Below are 9,625 nucleotides of genomic sequence, written 5' to 3'. Positions count from 1 at the left end.
AGCACTGACATCAGCAGCGTGATAGAGAGCACTGACATCAGCAGCGTGATAGAGAGCACTGACATCAGCACCGTGATAGAGAGCACTGACATCAGCACCGTGATAGAGAGCACTGACATCAGCAGCGTGACATACAGCAATGACACCTGCACCGTGATAGAGTCATCTGACACCAGCACCGTGATAGAGTCATCTGACAACAGCACCGTGATAGAGAGCACTGACATCAGCAGCGTGATAGAGAGCACTGACATCAGCAGCGTGATAGAGAGCACTGACATCAGCACCATGATAGAGAGCACTGACATCAGCAGCATGACATACAGCAATGACACCTGCACCGTGATAGAGTCATCTGACACCAGCACCGTGATAGAGTCATCTGACAACAGCACCGTGATAGAGAGCACTGACATCAGCAGCGTGATAGAGAGCACTGACATCAGCAGCGTGATAGAGAGCACTGACATCAGCACCGTGATAGAGAGCACTGACATCAGCACCATGATAGAGAGCACTGACATTAGCAGCATGACATACAGCAATGACACCTGCACCGTGATAGAGTCATCTGACACCAGCACCGTGATAGAGTCATCTGACAACAGCACCGTGATAGAGAGCACTGACATCAGCAGCGTGATAGAGAGCACTGACATCAGCACCGTGATAGAGAGCACTGACATCAGCACCGTGATAGAGAGCACTGACATCAGCACCATGATAGAGAGCACTGACATCAGCAGCATGACATACAGCAATGACACCTGCACCGTGATAGAGTCATCTGACACCAGCACCGTGATAGAGTCATCTGACACCAGCACCGTGATAGAGTGATCTGACACCAGCACCGTGATAGAGAGCACTGATATCAGCAGCTTGACATTAAGCACTCACACCAGCACCGTGATACACAGCACTGACACCAGCACCGTGATAGAGAGCACTGACATCAGCAGCGTGACATAAAGCACTAACACCAGCACCGTGATACACAGCACTGACACCAGCACCGTGACATAAAGCACTGACACCAGCACCGTGATACACAGCACTGACACCAGCACCGTGACATAAAGCACTGACACCAGCACCGTGATACACAGCACTGACACCAGCACCGTGATAGAGAGCACTGACATCAGCAGCGTGACATAAAGCACTAACACCAGCACCGTGATATACAGCACAGACAGCAGCACCGTGATAGAGAGCACTGACATCAGCAGCGTGACATAAAGCACTAACACCAGCACCGTGATATACAGCACTGACACCTGCACCGTAAGCAGCCCCAGGAGGAAGTCAGCATAGCACAGGGATGGTGGGAGCCCCTCATAATGAGCATAGCACAGGGATGGTGGGAGCCCCTCATAAGGAGCATAGCACAGGGATGGTGGGAGCCCCTCATAATAAGCAGCCCCAGGAGGATGTCAGCATAGCACAGGGATGGTGGGAGCCCCTCATAATAAGCAGCCCCAGTAGAAATATGACCCACCCCTGTATACCACCCCTGCGGAAGGGCCTGCCTCTTCCTCTGCCTGTCATTTTTTAAATGACCCTGTAACAAAACTCTCAGTCCCTATACCAATGAAGGACTGCTGCAGTATAGGGCAGCGGTCAGCAGTAGTGCACCTCAACCCTATGTATTGTGGACCTATACCAGTCCTTACAGAATAGCAGACTGTACCTCACTCAACCCTATGTACTGTAGCACCCTACACCAGGTTATTACCAGTCCTTATAAGGACCTTTGTGGAACAAGTGGGTTGTTACTGATTAGCAGACTGCAGCAGAAGGGCAGCAGTCAAGTATAATATTCTTTCTATATTTGGAAGAAAGAATATTATACGTGTACAAGCCTATTACCATACCACTGATACCAGTCCTGAAAAGAACCTTTGTGTACCAAATAGCTAGCGATTTGGGTCACTGCAATCTATCCCTGCTCCACACAGCAACCTATCCCTATAGTGACAGAAGAAAGAATGTAAAATGGCTGCCGGATCGGGTGTATTTATAAGTTAGGGGCAATGTCCAAGTGTCCATGTGCTGTAATGTCTCAATTGGCTGTCCTGTACCCCATGATGGATGTGTCATCATAGGTCAAAGTTCTTTTTCACAGAAAACACGGAAGTCCGCCGGGCGAATGGCGGCAATAGTCCGCCGATCCGGCGAATCGCGAACAGCCGAAATTCGCCGCGAAACGACAGCCGGGCGAACCGTTCGGCCATCACTAATGTTTACATTCCTTGTAATTGGAATAAAAGTGACCCATTTTTTTTTTTTTTTTTAAACAGTGTAAAAATAAATAAAATCAATTAAAATAAATAAGAAAAAAAAAGAAAAGGTTTTTAAAAACACCCCGTCACGACGAGCTCGCGCACAGAAGGCGAGCGCATAGGTGAGTAGCGCCCGCATATGAAAACGGTGGTCAAACCACACATGTGAGGTATCGCCGCGATCGGTACAGCAAGAGCAACAATTCTAGCACTAGACCTCCTCTGTAACGCAAAAAAATGCAACCTGTAGAATTTTTTAAATGTCGCTTATGGAGATTTTTGAGGCTAAACATTTGACGCCATTCCACGAGCGGCGCAATTTTGAAGCGTGACATGTTGGGTATCAATTTACTCGGCGTACCATTATCTTTCACAATATTAAAAAAAAACATTGGGGGGCGTGGCTTGGCGCGCAACGGAGATGGCAGCCTAGAAGGAGAGCTCCGTCGGAAAGCGGCTCCAGCACGTCTGTTACAGCGGCAAGCGGCACAATAATGAGCAAGCAGGCCAGGCTCCAGCATCAGACCCGTCCTCGCCGCTCAACAGCAGTTAATCCCGGCCGGGATATCTCCGATATCTTTAAAAATCAGGCCTCAGCATTACAGGCCCCGGGGGAGGACAAGATGGCGCCGGTCCATGCGGCCGAGGAATACAGCGAGGACTCGCAATCGGCTACCGAGGACAATGGCAGGCATGGCTACCGCTCCACACACCCACTTACCTACGAGGACATGTCCGGCTTCGCAGCAGATATTAAGGCCTCGTTCTCCGCAGCGATCACGGACTTAAAGGCCAGTTTCCTGGTCATGCAGGAAAAAATGGCGGCTGCAGAGACGGCGGGTAAGATGAGAGACAGATCCATACATAGACTTGACGAGGTTGTCACGGCCCACTCCCTACATTTCATAGAAATGAACAGACATTTGGAGGATCTGGATAACAGGGGGAGACGAAATAATATCAGGGTACGCGGCATACCGGAGTCCGTTGCACCCGACCAAATCACCTCAGTCTTACAAAGGGTTTTCAATACTCTACTCGAACGTCCGGAGGACTCGGTTATTGACTTCGTTAGAGCGCACAGAGCACTCAGAGCGAGGGGCCCTGATACCCTACCCCCACGCGATATCATTTGTTGCTTACAGAGCTTTACACTTAAGGAGGATGTAATGACCAAGGCCCGTAGGAACGACCAAATAGTGTTCAACGGGGAGAATATAAAACTTTTCCAGGACTTGTCCCAAATAACTTTGAGAAACTGAAGGGCTCTACGTCCTCTGCTTGAAAAGTTGAGGGAAAAAGATATGCATTACTCGTGGCGCTTTCCCTTCGCTCTGCTGGTTACACACGGAGGCAAGCAACATATCCTACGAACGCCTGCGGACCTCCCGGAATTTTGCGCAGCTCTCCAGCTTGATCCGATCGTTCTGCCCGACTGGTATCAGGAGTTCTCCATGCCAACTAAGGACAGAAGTCCACCAGCTTCACCGTTCGCCTCACCGGAAAAACACCTCTCCAAACGACAGAGGCCAGGACGAGGAGATTTCTCACCAAGGGGTACCCCACGAAGTCGCCCACACTCCTCCAGGAATCTGATGGAAGCTTAAGATTTATGAAGCGTTCGTACCTACCTACCTTCCAGACACTACAACGTCCCTCTTTTACCACCTGACCACCGCCTAGCCATCGGGGATTCCATGCTCCGCCAGCGCCAACAGTAGATCATTTCTAATTACATGCTTCCATATCGTAGAAACGACTCCCTGTGAAACCACGATCCGTTCGATTCCATCCTGTTTCTTAGGTGTTTCTTCGGAAATACCACGTCAGTATTACACATTTGAATTTATAGGGTATAAAGGCTGCAGGACAACGGCTGACTTTCTGAATAACGCAGCCCTGGCAGGGCGATAGTGATGGAGGATCCGTGTTCAAGGGGCGAAGATGCCTATCCAGGGCAATAATAGCCCCCCCAGATTGTAATGAGCGGGTGGCGGGAGGGGTACGGTTCATTGGAGGGTAGGAGGTACCTTAATTTCTCATTAATTGCCATTTGCTAGGCCTGCTTGTTCTATTCTATTCTTGTTCTATTCTCGCTTTTGTTTTATTTTGATTCTGGTTTATGTTTATTGCTTTTCCGTTTTATTAATCAGATACCAGTTTGCATTATATGTATGTTTGCTGCTGTGACAGACCAATTAGCACCTTTCATACGCTTTATGGGGCCGCTCACGACGGTTCCTTGCACTTATAGTTGAATTACCACCGTGATAGACAACGGTCCGGTGCCTTCAAATACATACCTTCTCAGGGCGGACACTGGGCTAATTGGCCTGAGGTGCCCTGCACGGTGAAGGTTGTTATCTCCGGGGAGGGCCTTCCCGAACCCCACAATAGTGCATCAGGCAGGTCACTTTGGGGCCTGTCTCACGTACTAATTTTGACCTCCTTGAGACGGTTATTTACTCTTAAGGGGGTGTGACCTACGACTCCGTCCTCATTTCACTTCATCTTCTCCTTTCTCTTCACCGCTTTCTTTCTCTTTATTTCGCCTTGCCACGACACAAACGACAGTGTTTATATATACTGTATATTACTGACTATTGTATACATCATAACTTTTTGCTATCTTGTTGAGATTGTTCCTACAGGTGTCGGGTCCCGCACCTCCCTGAGCCCGAACCATGGCGTATTCTGATTTGGGACGTAACCCAACGGTAGTCTCTCATAATGTCAAAGGGCTTAACATCCCCGAAAAACGAACCACTTTACTAAGAGAACTCAAAAAAGGTAGGCCCCACTTTGTATTTTTACAGGAGACTCACTTTAAGACCGGACATACACCAAGACTGACTGACTCATACTTTGTAGAAGCTTACCATGCCACCAGTCCTGGGACGAAATCAAAAGGGGTCTCGATACTGGTGAGTAGGGATGCTGACTTAGAGGTTACAGGCAAGCTGGTCGACCCTGAAGGGAGGTTCCTTATACTCAAGGGGACCTGCAGAGGGACTCCCCTGACTCTGGCGAACGTATACTTCCCCAACTCGGCTCAACTCACTTTTTGTCGGAAACTGATTGATGAACTGAAATGCTTCAGTTCGGGCAGACTTATTTTGGGTGGAGACTTCAACGTACCCCTTATACCGACTGAAGACACTTCCAATGGCAAAACCGCCATCCCTTATAGGGCTCTTAAGAATATTAAGAAGCTCCTGCATTCTCTGGATCTGGTAGACTCATGGCGTCACCTGAACCCTGAGGGCAGGGACTTCTCCTTTTTCTCTATCCCTCATAACCGCCACTCACGAATAGACTATATCTTCGTTTCTCAGAGAGATTTGTCGCAGCTGAGTGCTGCCCACATTGGAATACAATCAATCTCCGACCATGCTCCCATATCTGTGACACTAGATTGGACAAATACCCGGGCCAGACCCACTACATGGAGACTGAACTCGTCATTACTAACTGACCCAGCACTACTACCAGACTTGACTTCCTCTTTGACTGAATTTTTCAAGCTAAATGACACCCCTGGGATGAACCCCCTGGCGATCTGGGAAGCCCACAAATGTTTTATTAGGGGCGAGCTGATACGCATGGGTACACGTAAAAAACGGGAGAGAGATAAAATGATCAATGAGTTGACCGCGAAAATAAGATCCCTTGAATCACAGCATAAACGCTCCCTCACAGTACACTCAGCAGAATCTCTACTTGAGACACGGAAAGCTCTTAAACAGCTCTTAGACAACACTACCAGGAGGTTCTTATTTTTTAGACGGAAAGTTTACTATGAACATGGGGACAAAACAGGTAAGGTCCTGGCGAGGGCTCTGAACACCCGTATAACACACAACCACATCAGGGGTATCAATGGCAAGGATGGGAAGACAGATTTAGAAACTGAGAAGATTGCCCAACACTTTCAAAACTACTACACAAATTTATACAACCTCCCGAATCAGCAGAAACCGCCGGATCTGGGGGGTGACAGGACCCAGGCGATACAGCATTACTTAGACGCAGTTAATCTACCCAGACTTAATGAAGAGGACAGTAACCAGTTGGACAGACCCTTTGACGATTCCGAAATTAAGACAGCCATAAGAGATTTGAAGACGGGCAAGAGTCCGGGGCCAGATGGGTTTGGTGTCATTTATTATAAGACATTTACAGAGGCTATACTCAACCCTTTTAGAAAAGCGATGAATTCCTTGACAAGCCAGAGACCAAACTCAAATGACTTCCTATCAGCCTTTATCACTGTTATCCCCAAGGAAGGGAAGGATCCACTTAACTGTTCCAGCTACAGGCCCATATCTCTTCTAAATACAGACGTGAAACTGGTAGCAAAGATCTTAGCCAACAGGCTGAAACCCCTACTCCATGAATTGATTGGACCCGAACAGGCTGGATTCATGCCAGGCAGGGAGGCAAAAGACAATGTGACGAAGTCCCTGAACCTGTGGCACACCAGCGAAAGATCGAGGGCTTTCTCCTGTCAACTGACGCGGAGAAGGCCTTCGATCGAGTAGCTTGGGATTATATGTTCGAGGCGTGCAGGCGTGCTGGCTTGGGCCCCGGCATGATGGCCTGGATTTCGGCACTATATTGGAACCCTTCAGCTAGGCTTAAAGTGAATGGTTCCCTCTCAGAGACAGTGCTTATCAAGAATGGCACAAGGCAGGGGTGCCCTTTGTCACCCCTGCTTTTCATTATTGCTCTAGAGCCATTCATAAGACACACCATCATGAACCCATCGATTAGGGGATTCCAACTTAAAGAGAGAACTTTTAAAATTGCGGCTTACGCCGATGATTTGCTGTTCTATTTAACAGAACCACACACTTCTATTCCTTCGCTTTTGAAGGAATTCAAAAAATTTGGATATATCTCCAATTTCAAAATAAACTATTCTAAATCGATGGCCATGAATGTGTCTCTTCCCGAGGCCCGATTGTCGGTGGCCAGAGTCGGTACCCCCTTCACATGGACAGCCTCAGCTATTAAATACTTAGGAGTTTGGCTGACCCCCAGACTTGCACTGACGTACGCACGGAATTTTCCCCCCCTACTTAAAAGCATTACACAGGACCTTCTGAGATGGGGATCGGGCTATTTCTCATGGTTTGGCAGGGCGGCCATCTGTAAGATGACTATACTGCCAAAGGTACTTTACTTGCTCCGAACCTTGCCCATCAAGATACCCATGAACTTTTTTAAAGCGCTACACTCCCTTCAGACAAGTTTTATTTGGGCCCGCAGGCCCCCTAGGTTGAAAAAGTCTCTCTTAACCAAACCCAAAGAAAGGGGTGGCTTGGGTATACCCGACTACAAACTTTACTATTATGCTGCGCATGTTGCACGTATCATAGATTGGCACTGTCACTCCCAGATTAAAGATTGGGTCTTGTTGGAGGAGGAAGCAAGTGTGATTAACCTCCAGTTCTCTCCCTGGATCCCAAGGCTTAGATACCCCAGATCCATGCTTTCGCACCCCACTGTAGGCACTACTCTTCACATTTTTCATACACTGACCAAACAATCTGAGTTCTCCACCTCTCTGAGCCCTTTAACCCCTATTCGAGATAACCCGGACTTTGTGCCGGGCTTACAGAACCCACTACTTAAAATACAGAGACCGAAAAGACCGCTCTTAGCACTAGACTGTTTTAACGGTAGCCTGATGAAAGACTTCACTGACTTTAAAGTAGACAATGATTTACCAAGACTACCACTCTGGACATATTTTCAACTGAGGAGCTACTGTAATGATGTAACACGTAGACCACACTTGACGCGAGCAGTGACGGATCTAGAATCAGTTTGCTTGAAAGGTGAACCCACCCCAAAAACTACTTCGCTTACATATGCATGGTTGAGATCACTAGGTCCACGAGAGGATCACGGGCTCAGGGAGAAGTGGGTTCGGGCTTTGGGTTCCCCGATCTCTGACGATCAGTGGGATAGGGCATGTATTCTATCACACAAATGCTCCCTAAGCACGAAAATGCAAGAAACGTCCTACAAACTGTTGACCCATTGGTATTCTACCCCAGAAATAATTCACAAATGGTATCCTCACTCTTCGGATAGATGCTGGAGGTGTGAACGGGAGGAGGGCACTCTATTCCACATTTGGTGGCAATGCAACCAATTACAGCGTTATTGGTCGGGGGTGAAGGAGCTGATTGGGCAGATCACGGAGACCAGTCTGAGGTTGGATGCGGCAAGTTGTTTGCTCCACATTGCCAACACCTCATTCAAAAGATATAAAAAGTCGCTCACCAGACATATGATAAATGCAGCCAACTCTCTAATTCCACTATACTGGAAATCCAAAACTACACCTACCATAAGAGAATGGCTGCTTAAAATTGCTTCTATCTGTGAGATGGAAGACACGGCAGCCCAATCGAATGAGCGTGTAGAGGGTTATCACAGAACATGGTCTCCGTGGTTTGCCTTTAAATACTCCAAATCCTTTGGGGACATCATGGGCAGCGGCCTGATGGCCTGAAGAGTGGTGGGGTCCAGACAACTAGTCAATCACTAATTTATACCATACAAACACAGCTCTTGACCATGAGCTAGAGCATTCGGAACAAGGCGAATTTCTCCTCCCTTTCTCCCCGTTTGTCTTTACTCTCTATTTCTAACTTTATATATTTCTATACTTGACTTCTTTACTAAATTAATAGTTCTTATGATATGTTCTCTAGATGTACATTGAGCTTGATGGGTTCCTGAGGGAATCTGGGGTTAGATAATGAATCACCCTTCTAAGTCCGGTAGGGCTCGCAATGGAAGGATCTGATGTTTTGATGATACCCCTATTATAGCCAACTAGAAATGTTATTGACACAAATTCAATCTTGTTAGGCATAATTGTTTTTTGCAGTGTCTTTTTGCATACTCTTGTAATATGTGCTTTTATTTGCTAATAAAACTTTCTTGAATGAAAAAAAAAAAAAAAAAAAAAACATTGGGCTAATTTTACTGTTGTCTTATTTTTTTTATTCAAAAAAAGTGATTTTTTTCCCAAAAAAGTGTGCTTGTAACACCGCTGCACAAATACGGTGTGAAAAAAAGTATTTCAATGACCGCCATTTTATTCTCTAGGGTGTTAGAAAAAAAACAATATAAAATGTTTGGGGGTTTTTTCTAGCAAAAAAAAAAAAAACATGTAAACACCAAATCTGAAAAAGAGGCCTGGTCCTTAAGTGGTTAATAAGGGGGCCCCGGATACCGGCCCCCCAACCTATGTGAATGAGTATGGGGTACAATGTACCCCTACCCATTCACCTGTGAAAAAAAATGTAAAAAAAAAAAAC

The sequence above is a fragment of the Lithobates pipiens genome, unplaced genomic scaffold, assembly GCF_037356315.1.
Source record: "Lithobates pipiens isolate NorthernLeopardFrog02 unplaced genomic scaffold, aLitPip1_a1.2 Scaffold_41, whole genome shotgun sequence".
NCBI lineage: Eukaryota > Metazoa > Chordata > Amphibia > Anura > Ranidae > Lithobates > Lithobates pipiens.
Note: the sequence above shows the minus strand (reverse complement) of the source record.